At 37.6% G+C, this 22,971-nt stretch overlaps 1 protein-coding gene across 1 annotated transcript in view; it reads left to right on the plus strand.

Moving 5' to 3' along the window:
* The window catches only part of LOC134654555 (uncharacterized), a 61,418-nt gene that overhangs the window by 21,864 nt on the left and 16,583 nt on the right, over positions 1–22,971 (plus strand). The gene's annotated exons all lie outside the window — the stretch shown is intronic.

Consider the following 22,971-nt stretch of genomic DNA (forward strand, 5'->3'; position numbering starts at 1 on the left):
GTCGTGGGAATTTTGGCTGAATCATTATTAGAAAGTCATAAATAACTGTCAGTTTTAAGACCTAAAATTTTTTTACATTACATAAAGGCAAAATCGTATTGTGGTTTTAGAATACATTGTCTTTATCAATTACAAGAAATAGTTTCTATTATAGATACTCGTAACACACGTTTGTTCTTCACATCACATCTTTGGAATAATTGATTCAATCAAATTAAGCAATGATATAATTTCTAATACGAACCTACACATGAAAATGTTATGGCACTAATTAAGTACTGGGTTAAAGTTTGGTAAAAGAGAAATTTCGATTAGCGTCCAAAAAAAAGAAAAAAAAATCTGTGGCCTACATAGGTACTGCGTCCATAAAGTGTCATCGCGTGAGTGCATAATCTTATAAAAAACATAATATCTCCCGGCCTAGAATTTATCCGAACACCGTAATCAAAACATGATTACACACACATTAAGTTTTTGTGCCCAAAACTGCTACTCATCACGCGCTACTTTGCCTACTTAATGAATTGTATTATTTCCATGGCATTGAACTTGGTTGTTGGTACAAGGTTGACTTTTCTGGTTGACTGGGCGTCGGACAATCATTTCTGTTTGTTTGGCCAACTCACAAAAACCTAAATTGTTTTTTTAAGTTAGTTAATAACACACCTAAAATCCGTAAGCATAGTTTACTAACAATAGACATCGTCTATTGAGATAAAAAAGCAGGAAAAACATCTTCATTTTGTTGGTCTGCAAAAAATGATAGTGGCTTAATAACTTAATCAAAATTCATCTTTTCCTTCTGTCATGGTTGACCGCCTACCAATGTTACGATTACTCTTCCATTGTGTCCCTATACTACTGTGTACACAAGGGACTAGCAAGATATTACCGATGACAAGAATGTGTACCCACACGAAAAGGTTATAAGGGGTCAAATAAAATTAAAAAGATAAAACTCCAAATGAGTCAGTCTTAAGTTATGAACGTAGCGTAAGATAAATGTTCTCGGAACAAATCTGAGGCACAATCATGAATGGACTCCGCCTCATACTGGTGACTCAGACGTACCTGCAAGTGAGTAAGGAGAGAGTAGCTCAAACGGTGTCAGTTAAGACTTGGTTAGAGTTACTGTTGGTTACTGACTCAATTCGGCTAACAAGTATTAAATTAAAAGTTTTAAATACCGCCTACAAAATCCATTTTATGTCAAAAATGCCAACATCATTTTGGAAATTAGCTGATACTCTTCAAACGGCTGGAACGATTTCTATGAAATATATTAGCTCGCTTTCAAGTAAAAAAACCGCATCGAAATCGGCCCACTCGTTGGAGAGCTACGATGCCACAGACAGACAGACAATGGCGTCAAACAACCTTGCGTAGGGGGTTAAAAAGTATACGTCAAAATCTTTTGAAACTTGTAGTTCACACAAGGAAAGTTGTTGTTCATACAATTTCCGAAATAATCCCTTGTAAGACACTATTGACATTTTGACTTTATATCGGCTTACATTAGGTAATTCCAAGACATGCCTCAATGTGTCGGCTGGTCAAATGTTTCTGTAAAATCCAAATACTAAATAGTCTTAACTAAACTCAAGATACTACCTACTACCTACAGATTACTAATACCTACCTAGTGCCTTAAAGCTTAAACATTGTTGTGGCAGTACATCGCAGATTCTTACACAATGAAACCAACCATTTTATATCAAATAACCAAGCAAATAACATAGTAACATTATAAATTGCTTATATACACTGACTAAGAGACGTAAATAATTCCTGACCGCTGGAAGCTGTAATTTTCCTTGTATCACCGGCATGACGCCATTGCAGATGGTACTTTACTGGCTGTATGCAGCTGTATGGATGGACTGTATGGCTTATTGTTGACTTGTAGGAGACACGCCCTTATTGTGATTTAACTGGAACATTTTATCTCCGGTTTAGGTGCGCTTCCGTTTGACGCTAGATAAATAACTTTGTATGCAAATTCGAACATTTGAAAATCTAGTTTATTAGTACTATTATTTATTCTGTGGTTTATATAAATATGTAGCTTAATGAATCATTAACATTTCAAGAAGGATTTAAGTCACTTATTTCTCAGTGTAGGTCAGCGGTTCTCAATCTTTTTTTTTGACGTAACCCTTTTGGAAAGCGAAATACTTGATGGAACCCTACAATAAAACAATAGTTTTTAGAAGTGTATTTTTTTATTAATAAGCATAATAATTATGCTTATTTTATTATTCTAAATTATTCTAAATTCTTGCGGAACCCCTGCAGGGGTGTCGCGGAACCCTAGGGTTCCGCGGAACACACTTTGAGAATGGCTGGTGTAGGTAATTCAAAATGCGCAGTCTGTCCCAACTAACTAAAGCTAAAGCTAACTAAAGTGCACTTCTCTTTGACTAAATAGGTTAGTAGGAAAATAGGTGTAGTAGGTATGTACATATATGTAACCTATAATAGGTTACATGGGTCTCTATTGGTTCACATAAATTTTTTGTTCCGATTTTATCAGTCCATAACGTTTTCCATCATAATTTTTATTAATTATATTGTCAATAGTCATAAAATTTAACAATATAAATTGGAGTTCCGATTTTTGCAGGTCATCATTATTGTTAGTCATAAAATTTGTTACTCATAATATTCAAAGTCCAGATGGTATACCATTACATAATGTTGAAGGCAATAAACTTGATTATAATAATTGTTGTAAGGTCTTTTATCGCAGGTTATAATGATAAGTAGGAGGTCTCTGTTGCTTTCCATAAATATTATGTTCCGATTTTTTTTAGTCCGTAACGTTTTCTATCATAATTATTATTAGTCATATTATCATTAGTTGTAAAATTAAACATTACAAATTGCATTTCCGTTTTTTGTAGGTCATCTTTATTGTTAGCCATAAAATTTGTTACTCATTATATTCAAAGTCCAGAATGTCCAGATGTTACCATACCATTACATAATGTTGAAGGCAAATAAACTTGCTTTATAATAATTGTTATAAGGACTTTTTTCGCAGGTTATAATCTTAGGTAGCCACGTGATTAGTTAGCTATAACATTATTATGCCTACTTGTTTACATACACGCGTTTGTTTGGCCTACTGATTTCCCCGCCATTTCTTATTTTTATGTAGCTTATTAAGCCATTCCATCCCGCCAATGAGTCGACGGAACCCCGCCACGCGGGGCTCCTATTTCTGCTCTGAGGGACACAAGGTAACTAACGAACCTACCTGAGAAAACAGGTTTTTTTTGTTTGGCTTACTGATTTCCCCGCCAATTCTTATTTTTCATGTAGCTTATTAAGCCATTTCGTCCCGCCAACGAGTCGACGGAGCCCCGCTACGCGGGGCTCCTATTTCCGCTCTGAGGGACACAAGGTAACTAACGAACCTGAGGAAACAGGTTTTTTTTTGTTTGGCTTACTGATTTCCCCGCCAATTCTTATTTTTCATGTAGCTTATTAAGCCATTTCGTCCCGCCAATGAGTCGACGGAGCCCCGCTGCACGGGGCTCCTATTTCCGTTCTGAGGGATACAAGGTAACTAACGAACCTAACTGAGGAAACAGGTTTTTTTGTTTGGCTTACTGATTTCCCGCCATTTCTTATTTTTCATGTAGCATATTAAGCCATTTCGTCCCGCCAAGGAGTCGACGGAGCTATTTCCGCTCTGAGGGACACAAGGTAACTAACGAACCTACCTGAGGAAACAGATTTTTTTTTGTTTGGCTTACTGATTTCCCCGCCAATTCTTATTTTTTATGTAGCTTATTAAGCCATTTCGTCCCGCCAACGAGTCGACGGAGCCCCGCTACGCGGGGCTCCTATTTCCGCTCTGAGTGACACAAGGTAACTAACGAACCTACCTGAGGAAACAGGTTTTTTTTGTTTGGCTTACTGATTTCCCCGCCAATTCTTATTTTTCATGTAGCTTATTAAGCCATTTCGTCCCGCCAATGAGTCGACGGAGCCCCGCTGCGCGGGGCTCCTATTTCCGTTCTGAGGGATACAAGGTAACTAACGAACCTAACTGAGGAAACAGGTTTTTTTGTTTGGCTTACTGATTTCCCGCCATTTCTTATTTTTCATGTAGCATATTAAGCCATTTCGTCCCGCCAAGGAGTCGACGGAGCTATTTCCGCTCTGAGGGACACAAGGTAACTAACGAACCTACCTGAGGAAACAGATTTTTTTTTGTTTGGCTTACTGATTTCCCCGCCAATTCTTATTTTTTATGTAGCTTATTAAGCCATTTCGTCCCGCCAACGAGTCGACGGAGCCCCGCTACGCGGGGCTCCTATTTCCGCTCTGAGTGACACAAGGTAACTAACGAACCTACCTGAGGAAACAGGTTTTTTTTGTTTGGCTTACTGATTTCCCGCCATTTCTTATTTTTCATGTAGTTTATTAAGCCAATTCGTCCTGCAAACGAGTCGACGGAGCCCCGCTGCGCGGAGCTCCTATTTCCGTTCTGAGGGATACAAGGTAACTAACGCACCTAACTGAGGAAACAGGTTTTTTTTGTTTGGCTTACTGATTTCCCGCCATTTCTTATTTTTCATGTAGCATATTAAGCCAATTCCGCCCGCCAACGAGTCGACGGAGCCCCGCTGCGCGGGGCTCCTATTTCCGCTCTGAGGGACACAAGGTAACTAACGAACCTACCTGAGGAAACAGGTTTTTTTTTGTTTGGCTTACTGATTTCCCCGCCAATTCTTATTTTTCATGTAGCTTATTAAGCCATTTCGTCCCGCCAACGAGTCGACGGAGCCCCGCTACGCGGGGCTCCTATTTCCGCTCTGAGTGACACAATGTAACTAACGAACCTACCTGAGGAAACAGGTTTTTTTTGTTTGGCTTACTGATTTCCCGCCATTTCTTATTTTTCATGTAGTTTATTAAGCCAATTCGTCCCGCCAACGAGTCGACGGAGCCCCGCTGCGCGGGGCTCCTATTTCCGTTCTGAGGGATACAAGGTAACTAACGAACCTACCTGAGGAAACAGGTTTTTTTTGTTTGGCTTACTGATTTCCCGCCATTTCTTATTTTTCATGTAGCATATTAAGCCAATTCGGCCCGCCAACGAGTAGACGGAGCCCCGCTGCGCGGGGCTCGTATTTCCGCTCTGAGGGACACAAGGTAACTAACGAACCTCGCTGAGGAAACAGGTTTTTTTTGTTTGGATTACTGATTTCCCGCCATTTCTTATTTTTCATGTAGCTTATTAAGCCATTTTGTCCCGCCAACGAGTCGACGGAGCCCCGCTAGGCGGGGCTCCTATTTCCGCTCTGAGGGACACAAGGTAACTAACGAACCTACCTGATGGGGAAATAAGTTTCTTTTGTTCTAATTCGTTTCTATACTGATCGCTTAAGACGTAATTTATATTAGGTAAAATCGTCTTTTATCATTTCATAACGTTTTTCATCATAACTTTAATAAGACATAATTATTATCGAAAAATCATAATGAAATGAACTTTCAAATATCTAATAGTAGAGAGAGTAGAGTAATAATGACATAGTATGAAGGAAGTTATTGATTTGGTTTCTTAGACGTAATTCACTTTAGTCATTAAAACGATAATGATTAAGGACCTATTAGTCCGTTAAAATATAAGCCTGAAAGTATTTCTGAATAATTATTGATACCTACACCTTTGAATGTTATACTCATCAATTTTATAATCTTTATGATTATAGTGTTTAATATTATAGCTCTTCAATATTATAAATATTAAACATTATACTTGACAAAAATTATAAACATTGATGTTTATGTCCATAAATCATAAGGATATCATTTTCTGACAATCGAAATTCCAAACAGTATGTTTATGGGAAACAAAGGGATGACATTAAAAAGATATGATTAACGACCATTAGTACGATGAAATATATGCCTTAAAATATTTCTGAATAATTATTGATAGATCTTTGAATGTTATACTCATCAGTTTTATAACTTTTGTGATTATAGTGTTTAATATTATAGATCATTAATATTAGAACAATGAAACGTTGTACTTAACAAAAATTATGACTATTGATGATTATGTCCATAAATCATATGGATATCAATTTCTGAGTATCGAAATTCGAAGCAATAATTATGTGGGAAACAAAGGGATCCCAGGTTACATATATGTATGTACATATGTATATTATGTACATACCTACTGATATAAAGAAAGAAAGCTATTTTCCATAGCCTATGCATTCCTTACTGAGTGTTCGACAATTTCTCGATTTTTTAAATTCAGTTTACCACAGTCACTCAATAGTTAACAGAGTCCTACCCATTTGACTCATTAGAAACCCAACATTAACTGAAACAACATGCATCAAAACTTGTGCCCGTTCCACACTTGTCTATGACAGTTACGGGCCGGGTGCTAATATCAGTTGTGTTTAATACGTAAATAATGGCCGATCGCCGCAGGTGTCAATGGGAAAGGAAGCTAATTCTTTATTGATTTGCTGGTACTTCCTTTCTTAGGGGTGACAGTGACACTTAGTAGCGTGAGAAACCATCTTAACGGTGTTCTGTTATCAACCTGGATGTTTCCTATTAGCTTAGTTGTACAAAAGACACATTTATTATTCTGTAATTGTTTTCTAATTCAATGAATGAGCAGTTAATTTCAAGAGAAAAAGTTTTTTTTTATTGACCAAAAAACATAAGATGAATTAAAGCCTGACCATGAATATAATATGATCACGCGCCATGTTGCGGAATTTCACTGGAACTATTTTTTTCATACTATGTATACTGAACTGTCACCCTCTATACATCGCTATGTAGGGCGCTCCCTCTTGACAATGATCATATATTACTGGTCAGGCTTTACTTGTGACTAACAAAGCGATGTGGTGGTATTACCGTATACCACCGTGGTATACGGTTCCTCCTTGCGTATAGATTTCGTATAGGTCTTAATAAACATTTAGTAGGTGAATTAACCGTATTAGTACGAATTTTAACATTACCTATTAATGTATTGCGATGCTCGTGACGCGTCCACCACGTTTCACCTCATTACCACAAGTCCACTGCCCATAAACCATAGACAAGACATGCCACCAATACTACATGCACGAACTGCCAGCAACACTCTTCTGACCATCAGTGAACCTTATATCGTTGCAATAAGATTTATTATAGGATAGTCGGTTAACAGGACGATGAATAACTGTACCGTTGCAGTTACGTAAGAACCAGTGAAGTTAGTCAAAAATTTGATTTCATCCAATACATCGATTATACGAAATTGCGCAAGTCACGAGATCTAAAACACGCGAGATTTTGTTAGTTATGTAATTAATTTAAATTATTTAATGTTGCCGTGCTGACTTGGTGTTCCAACTTGTGCATTATGAAGATTCTATTAGGTACGTTAGGTAAAATATTTGGTTTAGAGTTATTTAATATGTATTTTTATTATGTACCTGAGTTTGATGGTTGCTGACGACTGCTGATGGTAGTAAATATTTAGTAGGTACCTAATCGTAAATATACGGTATCATTCCTACTTATTCCTAGTTTATAATACCTAAGTTAGCAGCAGCAGTAAGGAGCATTATAAGCACTGCGTTTAGTTTATACGTCTGGATGTATAATTCGCTCTTCATGGCGGTACTTTATTAGCTCCGCCTGACGAGACGGAAAATTAACGCAACCTGCATATATAAACCGTACATTAGTTTTTGCGCTCAAATACCCGCATAGCTTTGAACATAATTACTTCAGAGTTCCTAGCATGCTAAAGAACCGTAGAGATAAGCATAACTCTCTTTCTAATGAGCTCGGCGCAACTGAGAGGAGAAGACTCGTACATCTTTCTAAGGACTAACAAGAACTAGAGACGCGGGTTATGCGTAATAACACCTATCATGTCGGTAGGCTTTACAAACCATAGAGCATCCATCCACCCAGCCATTACGTTTGAAAAAGTTAGACTTCCTTGTTGTTTTCGAACGTAACAAGGCGGTGCGGTCAGGCATGCCAGTCGCACTCGACGTGTTCGGAATTTAAACTGAGTCATCGGGATTCTAACATGGCGGCCTGTCAACTTAGAATAGTTTGAATTTGAATTTATTTGCGGCGGTCCCGACAGCCATCCATTAGTTATGTTACTAATGAGAAGTCACTGCGCAACAGTTCATTAGTTGGGTATCTGTCAAATAATGCGAATAATGTCAGTATGCCTAGAATCTGGACTGAACCCCCATGGCGCGCCTTCGGAGTATTTAGTGCTATTCCGCAATGAGCAAAAAGCTAATTACTACATTCGAGTCAACGGTTTCAACTAAACAAGATAGCGTTTGATTTCCTTTTTTCAAATATGCCTCATGCCTGCCTTTTTTATGAACAACCAGTAGTATGGCCGCTGGTAGGTATATTTCTTCCGTGATTCAATGTAAGCAAATTCAATTGAACCTCTAATCTACCTAAATTAGCAAATCGGATGTCACGCGATCTAAAGTAGTGTTAGGTGTTAAAAAACCGGCAGGAAGGAATGCAGTTATAAACTATGGATAAACCTAATACATTGCTTTTTGAAGCGATGAATATAACGTGTATATCCACTGATAAAATCGGCCAAGTCTCACGAAGAGCCGGTAAACGAACCGCCATAATCAAAGTAACGATCTGCATGTTATATAACATTTTAAACACAAGCATGAATGCACAGATTTGATTGATGCCATCGAAACGAATCAACTAAATGCTTGCTTCATATACAATATGTACAAACATATCTGTTTAATCTACATGATAAAAATAAATACCAATAGGTAACACTTGAAGACCTCAAAAGATTATCTCCCTTAATCCCAACTCTTCAGATGTGCGTCACTATATTGCTATCTAGAAACGGCTCAACAGAATGGCGTATTGGCTTGGCTCATACCTGGGGGCCTAGCCAAGTTCACAATCGGTGATAGAAAACTTCAGTCGAAACTTAAATAATGTATGGAAATATTCGTCGATGTACGATTGTCATCTTGGCTAGGCACGCTATTGCATCTCATATGGGCCTGAGTGGACGCTCGAGTTGGGCGTGCAGCGGGGCGGGGCGTGCGGCGTGCATGTTAAACAAATGCAAGCGTATAGGAGCGGCCTTAGTGCACGCTGCTCAAATCACTTGTGAGCCCGACGCCACGCTGCACGCCCAGCCGAACGCTCCGCTTCGAGCGTCCACTCAGGCCTTACACAAAAGACCGCCACAATAATTAGGTACACTAGGCACATTACTTATGAGATTTTTTTCCCTATGTACTGCTTTGTATCCCTATGTAGTGTTTGGGTAGATAATGTCATCACAGCTATCGAATCCACTGTAAATACGACAAACTAATTAGGTATCTAATTTTACCTTCGAAATATTTTAATATATGTCACGAATGGAAGTTGTCCTCAGTGCACATTACTACTCGGAAATCATGACTATGCAAGTAAGCAACACTAGATATTATTTTACGCCATTGGTTCACGAATAGCCCACCTGCAGCAATTGTAAAACTCTCACGCGGACATCGTATAATACCGATATCCGTTCTGCAGGTGATCTCCGCAGTCTAGTTGGCGCATTCCTGTGCTATACCCATCGCCCACAAGCGCAGGCAAGCGTTCGCCTCAGGCCTTCAATATCTCTAACAACTACGCGTAATTGGAGATCACACGCCAATAGTGAGCTATGCGCACGAGTCTGCGTAATTGCACCCGACAGAGCACCACCCAGTTAAAGCGTTACAATGCTAACCCGTAATCGGTATTCAATTGCTCAGAGTTATGACGCATCTACCACAACTCGGTGCAAGTAACCGCTTTGAAAAGACATATCTTAATGGAGATATTAGGACGGTTAGGACCTTTTTAATGTGGAGCCGGCCGCGTAGCGAAGTAGCAGTTTACAATAAATTGTGCGTACGCGCAAGTTTATAGGCAAGGTGTGGCGTTTTCTAACTTACTGCGGTGGCAATGGTCGCTAAACTAAACGCATCTTTTATTGTTCAATTGTCGTTTGCACATGTTGTATCGTAGCAAAAATTATATACCTAGTTTATTATTGGAAAGTGATCTTTTCGTTTAGGTCGAAAAAATGTAGCGATCTTAAATTTGACTGCGTTTTTTGTCTATTTTTAGGGAATGCTCCCGGTACTGAGTTTGTATGGCGAGAACCGGGAATTCCCGGTTCCGGTACTGTATTTGTATAGAAAACCTGTACCGGGAGCACTCCCTATCTATTTTTATGTCATTACCTGAGATCTTCCGGCGCTAATCGATATCGACTTTATTTCAATGTTCCATACCTATAGTCCCACTACTAACTGAGTATTTTATTTCGTGGTTTTATTTAGATCCAATGTCGTTTGGTTTTCTTAAACCCAAACAAGTCTTTCAAAACCTAGGTGCTTTGAAAACCTTGAACGATACGCTGCACGCTGATTAGAAAATTTCAATCGCATCTGAGAACGTATCTAAAGATTAGATAAAATATCATCAGTCGTAACAAAGAAAACGAAAGTTCGGAGTCGATAACACCTCTCGAGTATGTGAAACGCATATATGTACAGATGTAAAGCTATTAAAGGTGTTTGAATTTAACATTTGGTGGATACAAGTGTACAAACGAAATAGTTAATGACAGGGTACCTATTATTGGATGAATATAGAATAATGTACCTACCTACTGTACGCAGAAGAAGCGGCTAAACGAACATTGTGTTCAAAATATATGTAGGTATATTTTTTATGAATTTAATTTAATATTCTTGTTGTTTACAGTACAAACACTACTGACTCCCGTTATCTTGATGTTTTGAAAGGAAGTAAAGTTATTATATTAATATAATTTCGTATATAAAATAAATAGGTAACCAACCATAATTATTACTATTATTAGGTATACATACTTAGAATAACCTCGTGATCAGCATATGCTTATGTTATTATTATGTAGCTGTAGAAAGTATATTATGTAAAATAATGCTTTTGACCGGCAATATGATTGATTTTACCGAACAGATTGATTATCTAATCTATCAACGTCTTCTCATTAGCATCAGTTATTTAACGGAAGACTGAAATGTTACGTTTGCAATTAATAATTATGTTGGTAGGTATTAAAGTATAGATATTATGTCAAATCATGACACACCTATCTATAATGACGCATGAAATGTTACAAACAGCAAGACCTATTCTTATTTTATTCGATTAAAAACATAGTAGGTAATTACAATTAAGTACACATTATATTTGTTATATATAAAATTGCCTTAATGTATTTTCATAAAAATATATGTTCCTATAGGTACAGCAGAAGTTGATACCGTAATAGAAAACCCCCGCTATTTATGATGCTTTATCACGTAATTATGTGTCAAAGAAAAACCAAACGGGACGGGACGGGACGGGACGGGATACTTCTTCCGGCCGTCGATAAACTACCTACGATTAGTAAGACTACCCCTTGAAGCGCTGGTGGCATAGCGGTAAGAGCATGCGACTTGCAATCCGGAGGTCGCGGGTTCAAACCCCGGCTCGTACCAATGAGTTTTTCGAAACTTATGTACCAGTCGCTTTTCGGTGAAGGAAAACATCGTGAGGAAACCGGACTAATCTCAATAAGGCCTAGTTTACCCTCTGGGTTAGAAGGTCAGATGGCAGTCGCTTTCGTAAAAACTAGTGCCTACGCCAATTCCTGGGATTAGTTGCCAAGCGGACCCCAGGCTCCCATGAGCCGTGGCCAAAATGCCGGGACAACGCGAGGAAGAAGAAGAAGAGTAAGACTTCCCCTCCGAGTGCGTAATTGGTCTTACTCAGTGGTCCCAGTAGGAAATACAGTTCAGTTTTTCTCAGAATGCTAGGGAGCAGGCTCTCTCTATATACCACCTATCACCTATTATCAGCAGCCAATTAGAAAGAAATACCGGGAGCTATCGTATCGTAGCGGCTCCACGTCGCCATGTGATAAAGAAGCCTAATTTTGATTTGCAACTTGTTGAATCATCGCTTACTATAGTTACTATACTTAGATCCGTCTTAGATCATTCTTTTAGGAAGTCCATTTCGACTTCCCAACATAATTCAAGGAAGAGATGGGGATAAGTTCGCCTTTGTTGTATTTAATTTAATCAGTGACTGTGTTTCTCGTGTTTTAATTTCTATGTGCAATAATTTTATATACCTACTATCGCATGATCTATGAGAACACGTCCAATCAAATAAATAAAGCCGGCCGCTATCGGGCCGATAACGTCAGTTTTCACTTTCTCAAGCTGACGTCGAGAAAGGCTTTTCCGGCCCCGAGGGGAAGTGCGTTCCACGGATTGTATGTTACCGAGTACCAGGTTTTCTAAGCTCTTCCAACCAGGGCTGCCAGATCGTAGAATTGGATACGAAGTTCGTATAATGGAATTTTTTTCGTATCCATTACGTAGGTGGTCAATCGGTATAATTGGATACGAAAAAAAACACCGATGTCAAACTACTAACAATAACTTCAAAAAACAGTGTGTCAATACTGAGGGGCTACCGCGAAAACCATTTTTCGCAAATTGCGGGGATCTTTCTCTTTTACTCAAATGAAGGCGTAATTAGAGAGACAGAGACAGATGCCCGCAATTCGCGAACTTCGATTTTGCAGCCCTGCTTCCAACCTGGTAAGGTATTAATTAAGCTCATACTAAATGCCTACCGGGTATTCTTGGTTTAGATTTAGATAAACACTGCGAATACTTGCAAAAAAGGAACTGAAATAGATGTAGGTAGTCGGAACTCGGAAGGTGTCCATAGAACCTTACCTACATTCGAGCCCTTTTTCTGATGCGGGCCATAAAAAGGAAGAATGCAACCGTGAAGTGCCAACCTAAAGAATAGATCTACAAGTACAGTGCACAAAATAGATCGGTTCATTAGTTGTAATTGTATTAGATTTGTACAGTTTGTACTACGTACTCTGCCAATTTGACTCTTGTAATTCATCCTGTTCTGTGCTCTAGGTTTTGTGAGTTGTCGTATTCAATACTCATGTCACCTAAAGAATGACAGGCCAAACTAGTGCATGAGAAACAGCACGAGTCGTTCAATACCACAAAAACTATCGGTGTTAATGCCTTCAATGGTGCATCGGAATCCGGTCGCAGTGTTTTGTTTCAGTAATTACCTTTTTTTGCGGCTTGTTATGTACGAGGGGTGTTCAAAATATTCTCGGTATGAGAATGAAAACAAACAAGTACGAAAAGTTTGATATTTTTATTTTTCAATATACTCCCCCCCTATGTTCATACACTTAAAAGATCGATCAATTATTTTTTTTAATCCCTCGTAAAAATATTTTTTATCTTTCGTGTAAAAATGCTCCTCCACTGCCGCCTTCAATGCTTCATCGTCAGAAAATTTATTTCCACGCAGATCCTTTTTTAAATTGGGGAGCAAAAAGAAGTCGCTGGGGGCTAAGTCCGGACTATACGGTGGGTGAGTAACAGTTTTAAACCCACATTCAACAATAGCTGCCTTGGCAATATGAGCAGTATGGACGGGGGCGTTGTCATGCAGAAGCAGAATACCTTTGGTTAACTTTCCTCGCCTCTTTTCTTTAATTACATCCTTTAATTGACGTAGAATGTTAGCGTAGTACTGTCCTGTGATATTTACACCTTTTTCTTTATAATCGATTAGTAATACTCCTTCACAATCCCAAAATATCGTGGCCATGACCTTGCCAGCTGAAGGGATGACCTTGAACTTCTTGGGATGAGCTGAACCCTTAATGTGCCACTGCATGGACTCTTGTTTACTCTCTGGGTCATAATGACCCAGGTTTCATCTCCCAGTAACTATTCTTTGCAGCACCTCATCAGGATTTTCACCGCACAGGTCAATAAAATCGGAACAACAAGCTACACGCATGTCTTTTTGAAGCCGAGTCAGCATTTGCGGAACCCATCTTGCACTTACTTTTGACATATTAAGATGGTCATGTATAATATCATGTACGGTACCAATAGAGAGTTTGGTTACTTGTGCTATAGATTTTACCTTCACTCGACCATCTTCCAATATAAGTTTTTCCACTTTATCAATATTTTCTTGTGAAGTAGCTACTACAGGCCGGCCAGGTCTAGGGTCATCTTCAATACTCTCCCTTCCGCGTTTAAACTCGCTTGACCACTTTTGAATGGTAGATAAAGAAGGAGCAGACTCACGGTAAACACAATCCATTTCCTCTTTTATGGTTTTTTGATTTTTACCCTGTTTTGTCAAGAATTTTATCACGCATCGATGTTCTAATTTAGTTAACATTGTCAATTCGCACATGATGTTCATGTTTGTTCAGCAATTGCAGAAAAACAAAAGACTATCTCGGTTCGAATTATACTTTTTTTTAATGTCAATGAATAAACCTTAGCGGCCAGTAACGAAAGAAATTTTAGAAGAGGTCGTAAGATATCAATACCGAGAATATTTTGAACGCCCCTCGTATATGTAGACGGTTTCTAGGCCTGTAAGTGGACTAATTGGTGATGAACTGACGATAAGTGTGATCGGATGGGGATATTGAAAAACGTGGTGATTAGTGGCTTTACGATCCGTTGTAGTTTCTTGGACGCTCTACATGCTCTATGTATTGTGGAAGTCATTAACAATTTGCAGAACTCCGATGATATTCACTCGTCTTTTTAATTTAGTGTTTTCCCGGATAAAAGTATAAGATATACATGAACTTGTCGGCGTTTTTTGTGCAAAAAATGATATTGTGCTACATTTTCTACATGCGTTGTACATAGTGTTGAATCTTCTACGCACTTGCACTTGGCCGGTTTTTTTTCAACTATCGTTCGCGATATATGTAAAGCTGAATGTTAATTCTGCTGCAGACATCTAAAGAAATTCCTAACAACAGCTGTCATCTAGTCTTAAGTATATCCAGGAAAACGCAAATCTGTAGCGCGGCATTATAATATACATAATATAAATGTCATTTGCACGTGTGCATTCCTGGCCTGTGATTAAGACGATTATGCGAGAGCGGGACAAAGAGCATTCCATGACGTGTAACGTTATGGAATCGTAATTATCCAGGCCATTAACCATATAGTCTATGATCACATCGGATAGGTTGCTTATGTATAACATCTTGTAACATTATTTTCAATTTATAGAAAGTTCAAAAAATCAAGCACTTCATTTTCTATTTCGCCATTTTTTTTATTCCTTGAGAACTGGATAAATCGTAAGAAGACGTTAAACGTGCCAGATTTCCGCCTATCTACCCACAAGGCCCGGGCCTAGGGCACTGAATTTTGTATTCGTTTACGTCAATTGTGTATTTATGAATAGGTTACGAAATATTTAAAGTTTATTACAATGCATAAGCATAGCTGAGCTTATGAATGAAAAATTTTATAGCAGGTCATAAACACATCCACATTTCCACCGCACCTCGCAGTCGCGTGGCAGTTAAAAAACATTAATAGAAAGTGTACTCACATACTCGTATGCACATTAAACCCTTAGTCGCTTAGAAAAAAGTAAAATGTCAAACGGTTGCAGTTTGCAGTAAAGCCGTCCGTACACGGGCAGACATCTGCCCGAAGAAGCTAAGTAATTGTTGGCGTTTAATTGCAGTTCGCAGCTGCCCGGCGGTTAATCTAAATGTCAGCTATCAATTCATTGCCAATAACGAGCCAAGGCCGACGTTTACCCGATCAACTGGATTGAACGGATGCCATGGCAGACGTTCTTGATGGTCCAGTCGGAATCAAAGTAGATAATAGTGACTGCTGCATTAATCTGAAAGCTTTAAATGTCATTCAGGATTACTTAGCGTTCCTCCTTAAATCGCACTAATTACTGTTCCTGACAAATAGGTCCTATTACGAACGTTACGTACTTATCGATTTATCGTTAATACTTGTTTCAATCTGGTTTAAAACTTTCTGTGTTGTATTTAAAGACTATAAGCCGATTATTGTTGAATTACTTAGTCTGATTTTTTTGTGCACCGTTAAGGAATGTAAACACAGCGAGAAAACTGCATCACATTCTAAACGCAGTGCTGCGAATGGGAACGAACGTTATGGTTGAATACCTGAGCCACGTGTTTTAAAAAGAAGCTAACTACTGGCGCGTGTTTCCACCAGCCCGTTGCATTTTTTTTAAAAGGCAAACACCGTAAGTGTTATCTGCCATATGCCACCGACGCGTGCCCTATGAACGGCCCTCGCCTTGAGGCGAGCGGCCAACCGTTACCACATTACATTAATAAATTTCAATGGTAAAATTGTTGTAAAAATTGGTTCGAAATATTAATACTCGTTTTATGTAGCAATATCAATCCGAATCGTGTAGTTAAAACGAGGTAAACAACTATAACATGCACGATTAAATATGTAATATGTTCCGTTTTTCAATGTTTACGTAAACACATTGGTATTTTTACGTGTTTTAGCATATCAATATTCTGAAAGCCAACTTCGAGGTTAGACTGAGATTATTTGTCTTATTTCGTATTTCGACCGTAAATTGATACTTACTCCACATTTGTCTTTAATTTCCTGCTGGCCACTTACATTAGCGCGCTCATGATGTTTATTTAGATTGCATAAAATATCTGCATAATGGATTTTCGTGTGTTACGCCTTATTAGATTATCACCTTTGGTTGTGTAATATTATTTAAACTTTCACTGCATTGTGATTATTGTGAATGGGTGCGGAAGTCCCGCCCGAGTCGAATATGGAAAGAAACAGTGTTGAATTTGGTATGTTATGGACAGATGTTACGGAACCGGTAAGGGTCTTTGGGAATACATATGTGATAAGGGGAGCGAGCCCACTTAGAAACTTTTACAGGTTGATCTAAAAAGGCAAATATTTTTACAAATAAAGTCACTGTTTTTTTATAAAGTTACCTACTTTATAATAGTGATTGCCATTAAGATAGTTGTATATTTTGAACCAAATTTTTCTTTTTGCTAAAAGGTGTTTAAAAATAGATACGCTTTAAAATAAAATAGACGTTTTTTTATACTTTTTATTGCCAACTTATTTCTAGATTTAGATTTAGATTTCATTTATTTGCAATAAACATGGTACAGTGGTCTAGCAAAAGACTTAAAGAAGGGTTTGATTTATATTTTTTAATTGTACCGTCATTAACGCCTCATAAATTACAGATGAATATAAATAATTAACTTGTTATTATAATCATGTTTGGTTTTGTTAGTGAGTCAGTGCGCGAGCGTCACTGCGAAGTAATTTAAACAATGGGACAATACAGGTACAAATGGCTGTGTTTAATCAAATGTGAGCGCAATTAGCCACGATTACAAGAACATTGAGTTTTACCAAATGATTATTAAATGACGCGGGTCTTTAGTCAAATAGAAACAAAGCAGATGCGTCGAATAATAATAAAATTGCTAATCTCCTCATTTAATTATTTTATGCCAATCTGTTAATTAACTCCTTTTAGAATAATTTTGGTTTTACTTTTATAAGCTTAATATTTGAATTTGGTTTAGGGGAATATCTGTTTTACTCATACTCATACTCGTTTATTCATTAAATATACCTACAACGTCAGCGGTAAACTTTTTTCCAATCCCTATACTCTCTTGTATTTAGGAAAAACACAAATCATACATACAGCTGTATTACGAGTACCTATGTAAATGATATTAAGCACAAATTACAAATCATGACAATTTTCCTTTTTTTATAAATCTAATGTTGAACCAAAATTAATATCGCCGTTGCGCTTGTAAATTCCACTATGTGATCTGTCAAATTTTCAGGAAAGAAAACCTTATGCAGTGTTTCAGGGTTTCATTTCGGTTTTCAAAATTCGAGCTATGTCGGAATTTACAAGTGCAGCGACAATTTCACAAATTTCGCACAAATTGATCCCTGAAGCACCCTGTATAGTTGCTAATCGTCGGCTTGGGAGCCCGAAGCGGCGCCCGACCCGCGCGCACACCTGGCCGTAACCATAGCGATCAAATCACAACCGATGACACTGCGCAGCGATCGATCCACACTGTAACGGTTTTCCATTGAACGGGGACACGGGTCGATACTGGCGGTTCAATAGTGACAATTGGGATATATAGGACTAAGACGTAGAATTAGTATGTAGGTAAGTACACTTTAGAACTTAAGTACTAGCGACCCGCCCCGGCTTCGCACGGGTTAACAAATTATAGATAAAACTTCCTCTTGAATCACTCTATTTATCTATTATATTATAAATAACCGCATCAAAATCCGTTGCGTAGTTTTAAAGATCTAAGCATACATACAGACAGCGGGAAGCGACTATTTGTTTTATACTATGTATATAGTGATATAGCGTTTTTGTGATTGTGATACCCATATTTCAAAAAGATCATTTATTTGTACTTATGCGTGTTGCCTGATTTTTTTTAAGTTAATCATCCCGTTTTTTTATTAAATTTAAAGATATTGTGATTAGTATTCGTCTAATTGTGACGCGTATGGCTTTTGTATAAAAAGTACTTACGTTAAATTTTTAGCTAGGTATGCATTTACAAAAAAAAGCGGCCAAGTGCGAGTCGGACTCGCCCATGAAGGGTTCCGTATTTAGGCGATTTATGACGTATTAAAAAAAAACTACTTACTAGATCTCGTTCAAACCAATTTTCGGTGGAAGTTTACACGGTAATGTACCTACATCATATATTTTTTTTAGTTTTATCATTCTGTTATTTTAGAAGTTACAGGGGGGGGATAGACACACATTTTACCACTTTGGAAGTGTCTGTTATAATAATTTAAATCGGTATAATAATTGTCTATTATACTCTAATTTAATAGACTTGTTAGCAAGGGTCAAAACAAAAAATGCATCTTTCTTAATTATTACACTTTTTATCTTTAGCATTGTTTATTAAAAGTCACCAATTTCCTTATATAGCAAAAACGAATTAAAAATACGAATAGCTTGAAATGGAATTTTGAAAATAACTTTTTTTATGCAAGGGCGCGTGCCAAACAGCCAAGCGTGGCGTGGCGTGGCGTATGGTACGTATGGAAGACGAGCAGATGACACGCGACCGTTATGCCAGGTGCACTTTATACCATAGACACGAACGATTCTAAAGAAATCGCTATAGTGACAGGCGGAAACCTTTCAGGCGAAATCCTGTTTCCGGAATAACATCTATTATATACTTATAAGTATACAAGGTTTGGTTGACCAGCTATAGGTTCTCTTGTTCTTGATTTTAACTTACTTATAGTTTGTCAAAGGACTGTCTCATTTCAAACATAGACAGAGAGAGTCATACTATCTTTGTCTTACACTAGTACTAGCACCCAAAAGAAAAAAAAGAGTATAGTTTTCCTGGTTCTTACTGACTGACAAATTGGTTTGACCAACTATATTTTTATACCATAAAATGTCTAGTACCTACATTAAATTTTTTGTAAATGATATGCTGTCCTTATTATGATATCATTAAACATAATGGAACAACATTTTTATTTACTAATTATGCTTGTCTAAATGCTAATATTATATCCGCATATTTTACAGGTTAAAGTATAATATATGTGTAGATATTTACGTATTGGTTACGTAATGAAAATTTCATACATATTTATTTAGGTACCTGAGTGGATTCCTCACTATTCACGATATCAGCACACACATCACTAATCGCAATTAAGTAAAGTTACCACCATAAAATATTTTCATTTTATTTATTACACACTGATGGTACACTCCCGTTATGGTGTGCAATGTGCAAGGTGCCTCGTAGATATTTCAAAATTGAATGCAATAAATTCGCAGATGTCATCTGTTCTCGTTGCCATCAATAGCATTCTAACTACGCCGATGGTTTCAGCTGCCTGTCATGAATTTATCGGACGAGTTGCCTTTAAGGTAAAATTCAATAAATTTCCGTTACATCTGTTGTTTTCCTTATTTAAACTTCAGGTGCTCCATTAGTTTAACATTGTAGATGTTCATTTGTATAAGTTCATGTTACTGCAGTAGTTTATTTGCTACAAGTGGAGATAGTAATAATTAAGTTACTAATCCTACTATTTACTACCTACTCTACTACTTTATCTACTACTAATTGTAAACCTTTAAGGTAAAATTCAATAAATTTCCGTTATATCTGTTGTTTTCCTTATTTAAACTTCAGGTGCTCCATTAGTTAGACATTGTAGATGTTCATTTGTTATAAGTTCATGTTACTGTAGTTTATTTGCAACATGTGCAGATAATTTAGATAATAAGGAATAAGTTCCTAACCCTACTACTACTTACTTTAGATAAGTACTACTACTAAACCTACCTTACCTACCAGCCTACAGAGAATTTAATGTCAATGAAGCTTACACCTTCGTTTACATGTAGTTTTATGTTATATCACCGAAAAATGTTGCACTTTAGGATATATAAGTTATTAGTTAGTAATTCCATTTTCACCTCAGCAGCTCGAACAAGGGTACTTTGATTCTTAAAAACAGTGAGCAAAATGCGATTTTGCTCACTGAGTGAGACAAAATGACATTCAAGTGACCTTGATTGTCAAATGTCATTTCAACATGCGGGGTCTAATAAAAGTTCGAAATACTTGGGTTCTATTATCTCTGTCCCTTTCACACTGTTAGCAAAGAAACAGACAAAAAAAAGTTAAAACGACATTGAACGGTATATTCACGGTTTATAATAGACCCCCGAAAAACTTCAGACCGCATCGTTCCAAACCACGTACGAGTATGAATTCTTAATAATTAATAAATAAAAATAAAGTTTAAGATTTCATAAAACCTGATAAAATACTATATTTTAGGTATTTTATTGTACAATTAAAATAACGAACTCAAAAAATACACAGATCATCACGCAAAATTAATTATTTTACTTTTAAGAATTTCTACCATAGTTGACAAATAGTACGTATCCGCAATTCGGACCGTATCTTACAAAGATTTTTATTGTTGTCAAAGTTGGCGATTGAAGTGTCAGTTAATGTTTGTTATTTCTATATTATTTTACTGGAATTTATTATTACGTTTTGTTTTTGTGTTCCATTGCGGTAATTAAACTTAATTGTTTGTATATCTTAAGAAAACATGAGTGCAGGTATTAAGTGATGAAGAAGGATTACATTTTTCAAGTTGTCTAATAGGTATGTTCTCACTGCGCTGAGGTGAAAAATGTTGTGTACTACACGAGATCAAAGTTATTTACATCTCGTGCGCTTTTGAGTCCCTTACTACGCTCAAGATTCTAAATTAGATTCACTCGCTACGCTCGTGAATCTATTATAGAATCTTTCGCTTGCACGGGACTCAAAATAAGCACTCGAAGAAATATCAAACTTTGATCACTTGTTGTACAAATAACTATTTCTAACCTGTTTGCTTTATGTAATTAGTAAGTTACCTGTCTCCCAGGAGTTTCTATTAATTGTCCTACCGCAGAGCAGAGCTTTTACTCAGCAGTAGAACTTAGAAGTAGAGGAGAATATATCCCATTAAATTACTTACTTCCAATCATTTCGCCCTACTCACTGCACATAGCGCTCTGCACTGATTATGATTTAGTAGCTCTCCAATTCCATAAAAATTAAGTTATTTCACGCACAGCGATAAAAAGCCAGTTATTAGAAATGGATTCCCCGCTAACAAGAGAGCGTATAACGTAATCTAGCGATGTAACCCGTCGCATAGCTAATGGACCGCATCCGAACGACTCCGATATGCTTTCGCCGATTGAGTGATTCCATTCCACCTATAGATGTCAACATGAGCTTTATTCAGAGGGCAATAGTGGCGGTAGCGTGAACGAAAGTGGGCGAAATCGCATCTACGAGGCCCTTTTCTTTCACTGTGCCCGAAGGGGCCTCGCGCTAGGCCCCTCTTGGAGCGCGAGGCCGTGGGCGACGGCCAACTTCACCCACGCCTAGCTACGCCACTGTCTGAGGCATCGCCATTCAGTTTTTCTCTCTGCTACTGTTTTTAGCTCCTGATTCGTCACTTGACTGTCTCTTTATCTTGGTCCAGAAACAAGCGGTCCGGTTTTCCTTTGGCTATGTTTCTATTCTTGGTTTTCTATTCTCCTATCAAATATATTTTTTATGGTAATTGTTTTGCTAGTCTCCTATGAATTATCCTGTATAATTTATCCGAATTTAATGACTAAAATGAAGTGTTAATAAAAATGATAAATATCACGTTAAAATTTAGAAACTTTGTAGGATGATAGCCTTTGCCTACTACTACCTACAGACAAAAGTATCAACGTTTTCAAAGTTCAAAGTTTTTGTTACATCATCATCTTCCTCGCGTTATCTCGGCATTTTGCCACGGCTCATGGGAGCCTGGGGTCCGCTTGACAACTAATCCCAGTAATTGGCGTGGGCACTAGTTTTTACGAAAGCAACTGCCATCTGACCTTCCAACCCAGAGGGTAAGCTAGGCCCGTATTGGGATTAGTCCGGTTTCCTCACGATGTTTTCCTTCACCGAAAAGCGACTGGTAAATATCAAATTATATTTCGTACATAAATTCCGAAAAACTCATTGGTACGAGCCGGGGTTCGAACCCGCGACCTCCGGATTGCAAGTCGCAAGCTCTTACCGCTAGGCCACCAGCGCTTTTTTTTTTGTTACGTTTAATTTAATGACAGAGAAAGATATCGTTTAGGTACTTTGAAATTAAAAACGGATTATTTATACAATATATTTTTTAAAGAAAATCTATACTTGGTACCATTTAGAGTTCAAAAGTCTAAGAACAATGACACTCCCAAAGTAGTTAAATAGGTATATCATTGTGTTGCCTGATGCTTTAAAATTCAATGTCACACCATTGAACAGGCAAATTACGCCATTGTGTGTAGTCAAGCGTCACGAAACAAGAAGAAAGAGGTGGAAGTGTTGGGGTGCCG

Source organism: Cydia amplana, chromosome 15 (genome assembly GCF_948474715.1).
Source record: "Cydia amplana chromosome 15, ilCydAmpl1.1, whole genome shotgun sequence".
NCBI classification, from domain to species: Eukaryota; Metazoa; Arthropoda; class Insecta; order Lepidoptera; family Tortricidae; genus Cydia; species Cydia amplana.